The sequence below is a fragment of the Gracilinanus agilis genome, unplaced genomic scaffold (assembly GCF_016433145.1).
Source record: "Gracilinanus agilis isolate LMUSP501 unplaced genomic scaffold, AgileGrace unplaced_scaffold20504, whole genome shotgun sequence".
NCBI classification, from domain to species: domain Eukaryota; kingdom Metazoa; phylum Chordata; class Mammalia; order Didelphimorphia; family Didelphidae; genus Gracilinanus; species Gracilinanus agilis.
The window spans coordinates 1-6,236 of NW_025351921.1; the positions used below are offsets into that span (position 1 = coordinate 1).

At 39.4% G+C, this 6,236-nt stretch overlaps 1 long non-coding RNA gene across 1 annotated transcript; it reads right to left on the bottom strand.

Moving 5' to 3' along the window:
• Positions 1–1,805: 1,805 nt before the first annotated feature.
• LOC123254367 lies at positions 1,806–4,464 on the bottom strand. Its single transcript, XR_006506666.1, has 3 exons — positions 4,388–4,464; positions 2,912–2,976; positions 1,806–1,847 (listed from the first exon to the last, which is right to left on the bottom strand). It is a non-coding gene; the product is annotated as an uncharacterized LOC123254367 (long non-coding RNA).
• Positions 4,465–6,236: the final 1,772 nt, after the last annotated feature.

A 6,236-nucleotide genomic window follows, 5' to 3' on the forward strand; every position in this document is an offset into this window, starting at 1 on the left:
GAGGAGAGGAGAGGAGAGGAGAGGAAAGGAGAAGAGGGGAGAGGAGAGGAGAAGAGGGGAGGGGCAGGGGAGAGGAGAGTTTCTAAGAATTATAGGAATCCCGGTATGTAATGGATGTTGTGAATTCCCCCTCACTGCTGGCCTTTAGGGAAAGGCTACAAGATTATTTATGATATCTGTTGTAGGTAGGCTCCAAATGGAACAGCTAGCCTCTGGGGTCATCGTTTTAAAGAATGAGTCTCCAATTTACAGCATTTATTTTTGTAATACAGGGGATTTAGCCACCAGGTGGCAATGTAACAGTTTATAGCCTATTAATAAATCCAGAGTTGTTGAAACAGTGCTCATAAAGTAAAAGAAAGATGGGCAAATGGGTGGTTAAGCTTTGCTTTTTTCCCCAAGATAGTGGGGGGGGGGAGGAATATACCTATTCCAGAATCCTTCATGACTTTTTATCTTCTCTTAACTCATATCCACCAACAATATAAAGTTCCTCTATCATCTCTTAGAAGAAGGGGGCTGGACTAGATAACCTCTCAAGTCCTCTCTAAATCTGGGATCCCAACAGAGTAGCATAATCCCACCCACACATGAGAATCTTATTAATACTTACATCAGAGACACACTGAGGCACATATTCACTATCCAATGGTGAAATGAATCAGTGGAGCATTAGTATATATGAAGTAAGGTAGTACCTGAGTAAGTCTGATACAGGAAAAGTTCCTGTTTAGCACTGATCAGCCATGCATCCTTGTGTACAGTCGACCTTCAAAAAAAGATAGGATTATAATTACGGTGGAGGCCAAAGTACCCCCTGATTATCTAGACTTTTTTCCCCGTTGGTCAAATTAACCTTAAAGAAAGATTTTTTTTTAAGTTCCATTTCATTTGAGGGCATTTGTATCCTTAGTCAGCAGTGTAAAATGAACTCAAGTTTTGTAATGAAATTTTAAAAGAATATAAAGAATCTTAGCTGAATAAACTAGGTATATGAAGCCTAAAGAAGAGAAAACTCGGAGGAGGAGGCATGACAATCATCTTCAAATACGAGAAGGACCTAATTAATGAATAGGAAGTTGATGTGTTCAAATGGACCCCAGTAGATAGAACCAGAGGCAAAGGGCATGTGTTCTGAAGAGGCAGACCATAGCTAAGAAAATCCCCCCAAACCCACCTGGCCCCAACTGTAACAGAGAAAGAGTCTTTCTTATCTGGGTCTCAAAGCTTCCTTCCCTCAAATTTCAGGCCGCAATGCTTCCTTCACCCTCTATTTGGAGATCTCCATGTCCTTACCTTTGAAACAACTCTTTCACCTAAATCCTTTCTTTCTACTGTCAACTTAAGTAAATTCTACTTGTTCTCAAATTCATTCTTTAGTTCTGACCCTGCATCTTCACCAGCATGAGCACCACCACTCCCTTTGTTCCTACAAGCTATTGTTTAGTTATTTCGATTGCATCTGATTCTTTATGACCCCATTTGGATTTGTTTTGGCAAGGATACTAAACTGATTTGCCATTTCCTTCTTCAGCTAATTTTACAGTTAAGGAAACTGAGGCAAACAGAGTGACATGACTTGCCTAGGATCACACAGATAATAAGTGTCTGAGACTGGATTTAAACTCATGAAGATGAGTCTTCCTGATTCCATACAAGACATAGGACGGGTTATTTAAAGCCACTCAGAGCACCCTTCTCATTTCCCAACTATGGATGCAAACATAAAAGAAATACAGAAGATCAAAAGCATAAGCAAGTTATGTAATCCAAGGACAGAAAGGTTTGCATGTTTCCCAAGACTTACTTTCCTTTGTTAAATACGGAGAAGCTAACATTCTGTGAACCTGTTGGTCAGAAGATATTGGTTTTTAGTCCAAGAGACAGAAATGGATTACCAAATCTAGAAACTCCTAATCTGGATCTAGGTACTCAAGAAAACAGGAGAAGATTTCACAAAACTAAACTTTTTTCTAGAAATAGCAAAGAGAAGCAGATTGATAAATTAGGACCATGAGCATCTCCCTCTCTAACAAATAAAAGAACAAACAAGAATTACAGCTCACCCTAGCAAGCAGCATTTTCTTAACCCATTTCTTCCTGAAAAATTAATAATAGCTAGCTAATTATTATAATTAATAGCTAATTAGTAACACTGTGTTCATTATGTCAAGCACTTTACAAATATCTCATATTTGTAATCCTAAATGGTAGAGGTTATTATTATACCCATTTTACAGTTAAGACTGAGGCAAACAGAAGTTAAATGATTTTCCCAGAGTCACACAAAGTGTCTGAGGCCAGATTTGAACTCAAATCTGTCTGGCTCCAGGCCCAGAATTCTAGTCGCTACACCCTCTAAACACATTTATCTAGAACTTTAAGATTTGTAAAATGCTTTACACATATGATTCCATTTGATTCCAACAACCACCTTTCAAAATAGGTACTATTACTATCATCCCCATTTTATTTGTTGTTTGGTTGATTAGTTGTGTCTAACTCTTCATGACTGTGGACCAAACTGTCCATGGAGTCTTCTCGGCAAAGATACTAGAGTGGTTTACCATTTCCTTCTCCAGTAGATTAAGGCAACCACAGGATGAATGATTTGCCCAGGGTCACATAGCTAAGACGGAGGCCAGATTTAAGCTCCGGTCTTCCTGACTCCAATTTTAGCACTATCTACTGAGCCATCTAAGATGCCTCTTAGTCCCATTTTACAGAAGAAGAAAGTAAAATTAACAAAGGCTGTGACTTGCCCAGCATCATAGAGATAGTAAGTGTCTCAAGAAAAATTCAAACCCATATCCTCCTAATTCTATCACCATATTCACTACACTTCATGATCCTTTAAAGACTGAGACACTAGCAAAAACTCTTGAAACCAAGTGTCCTTTTTCTGACTGACCAATGTAGTGGCCTTCTACCCGACACTGCAAGACTCCAAGACCGTGGTCTTCCTCAACTGGATACCTGTGAAAAGAAAGAAGAAAAAGGAAAATGAAACATCACAAACAATGTAGTAGTCAGCTCAGGAGTGCAGAAATTCCATTGAAACAGGCATTGCTATTTAATCATTTCAGTCGTGTCCACCTCTTCATGATCTCATTTGGAGTTTTCTTGGCTAAGATACCGAAGTAGTTTGCATTTCTTTCTCTAACTCATTTTCCAAAATAGGAAACTGAGGCCAACGGGATTAAGTGCCTTGCCCAAAGTCACATGACTGGAAAGTGTCTGAGGGCTAGATTTGAACTCAGATCTTCCTGACTCCAGGACTGGCACTCTTTCTGCTATGCCACCTAACTGCCCTACTGTCCCTAGAAGGACAATAGGATCCTATGTTTAAATCTGAAAGGGGCTTTACAATGTTTCTAGTCCAATATCCTCCTTTTGCAGAGGAGGAACAAAAAAAATAGTATATTAGCCAGAAAATTGGCTGCTAATTAAAGGCAAGTAGGTATGCCATTTAGCTGGATACTTGTTGGTACATCATTGTTTCTATGTTGTTTCCTCCATTAGTCTGTGGATTCCTCAAGACTACCTACTCAATAAACTCCAGTGGTTTCCTATTGCCTCTAGGTTTCAAATACAAAATACTCTGCTTGGTGTTCATAAACTAGCCTCCTTCTATATTTCCAGTCTTCTTATCCTTTATACCCCAACATATACTCTTCAGTTGAGTGACACTGGCCTCCTGACTATTTCATAAATAAGACCCTCCGTCATCTTGACTGGACATTTTCTCTGGCTTTTCACTAAAGCCTGAAACACTCTCCCTCATCCATTCCAACTCTTGTCTTGGGAGAGTGTTAGGTAGCACAGTGAATAGAGAGCCAGGCCTAGAGTTGGGAAATCTTGGGTTCAAATCTGGCCTCACACACTTCCCAGCTGTCACTTCCCTCAATTGCCTAGCCCTTAGCACCCTTCCGTCTTAGAATTGATATTAAGACAGAAGGTAAGGATTTTTTTATAAAAAAGGAGAGAAAAAGAAAAAACATAGTAAGCTTCAAAATTTAATACAAATGTGAGTTCATGGTTTTTATACTAGAAAAGGGGAAAAGTGTGTATATCCCCTGTATACAGGGGTATGCTGGTAAATACTCAACAATGTGCTCTTCTGGAGGAGGAAAGGATATGCATTAACACTTTTAAGTTTAATCTACATTATTATCATTTTCCTCTTCATTTCTTTAAGCTTAGCCAATCAAAGGCACATTAAATTAAGACCTGATGTGTAGCTTTAACTGATTTGCAGTGCAAATACTCACACTGAAAATTTAACAACTGGCACTCAAGAGCCAACCCTAGAAAGATCCAGTACGCCCCTGGCTGAATACATGCCTCTCAGAGTATACTTTCCCAAAGAAAGGGGATGAAAACTCACCTGTTCCCTGTCTCTCTATCCACAAGAGAGCAGGGTGTAATCCATTCTCCTTTGTGGGCCTGAAGAGTGAGTGGGCTGGATGAGAAAAGAAAAGAAAAGACATCAGAGTGGAAGGCTTTAGGTGGTTTCCACTGCCCTTCCTGTAATAATTCCTGAACTCAGGAGCAGTTAGGTGGCTCAGTGGATTGAGAGCCAGGCATACAGATGGGAGGTCCTAGGTTCAAATGGGACTTCAGACACTGCCTATCCGTATGACCCTGGCCAAGTTACTTAACTTCCATTGCCTAGAAACATAGGTACTGGAAACAGTCAGCTCAATTAGCTCCTTCAGTAGAACTAAAACAGGACAAAATAGAGATATATGGAATAGGGAAGTTCATAAATTGGAAGAGGAGGTTCCTCTCCTCTATAGCTATAATTGCTCCCCAGGTATGAAGGGGAAAATGAGATTCAATTTGCAGAATCTGATCACCTGAGCATACATATGGAAAATTATGTTCTTTTGCTCCATCTAACACTCTGTTTTTAAAGAATCCTTGCTTTCTGTCTTAGTAACAACTCTAAGACAGAAGACAAATTGCTAGGCAAATGGAGTCAAGTGACTTGCCCAGGGTCACACAGCTAGGAAGTGCCTGAGGTCAAATTAGAACCTAGGACCTCCTGACTCTAGACCTGGCGCTCTCTCTCCACCATACCACTTAGCTGTCCATAGATGAATCCATTTATTTCTTCCTTATTTTTTTAAATCTTTACCTTCTTTCTTAGAATCTATACTAAATATCAGTACAAGATGAAAAAGCAATAAGGGCTAGGCATTAAGGGTTAAGTGACTTCTCAGGGTCACACAGCTAGTTGGTGTCTAAGCCAGTTTTGAACCCAGGTCCTCCTGACTCCAGGCATGGCTCTCTTTCCATTGTGCTATGTAAATAGCTCTTATAACATTCTTTAAATTAGCCACATTTATTAGATAATTTTCATTTCATAAACCTTTTTTCAGACACCATCATTTTCGAAACTCCCAGCTTTGTGATTACACTGCTCTGGACCTTCTTCAAATATTCTTGGAGACAATTGAGTCTCCAGAATGAGCATGATATTCTAAAACAAGTTATTAATCAATCAATAGATAATTATTAAGCACTTGTTACATCAAGAGCACTATGCTAACCACCTCATACAAAGATACAAAGATAAAGAAGGAAACACCGCCTATCCTCAAGGATTGTTCACTGTATTACCACTTTGTGGCAAACAAGTCCAGTAGCGCCTTGAGAGATAAGGGGACCTGTTGAGGTTTTTTTTTTCCCTTCATTTTGCATTAGGTACCAAGAAAGATGTAATTTGAGTTTAGTGGGGAGGTAAGCAAAATTCCTGGCTTACGTAAAGGATCAAGGCTCAGGACTATAAGAAGTCATGCTTCTTCGAGAACTTTATAGGACAGAAGCAATACTTTGTACCTCATCCTGTCTATATCAGGGATGCTTAACTTTTTGTGCTTAATGAACCCTTTTGACAGGTCTATGGACCTCTTCTCAGAAAAAAAATGGTTTTCAATCTATAAAATAAATTGCATAAGACCATAAAGGAAATCAATTATATTGAAATTAAAATATTTGAGAAAGAAAATATCAAAACATTTAAGAAATCAAGTTCATGGTCCCAAGATTAAGAACTCCTCATCCTGTAAGGGAGCTTGTTCTCTCTCCTCTCTCTCTCTTTGTCTCTCTCTCTCTCTTTGTCTCTCTCCCTCTCTCTGTCTCTCTCTGTCTCTCTCTCTCTGTCTCTGTCTCTGTCTCTGTCTCTCTCTCTGTCTCTCTGTCTCTCTCTGTCTCTCTCTCTCTGTCTCTCT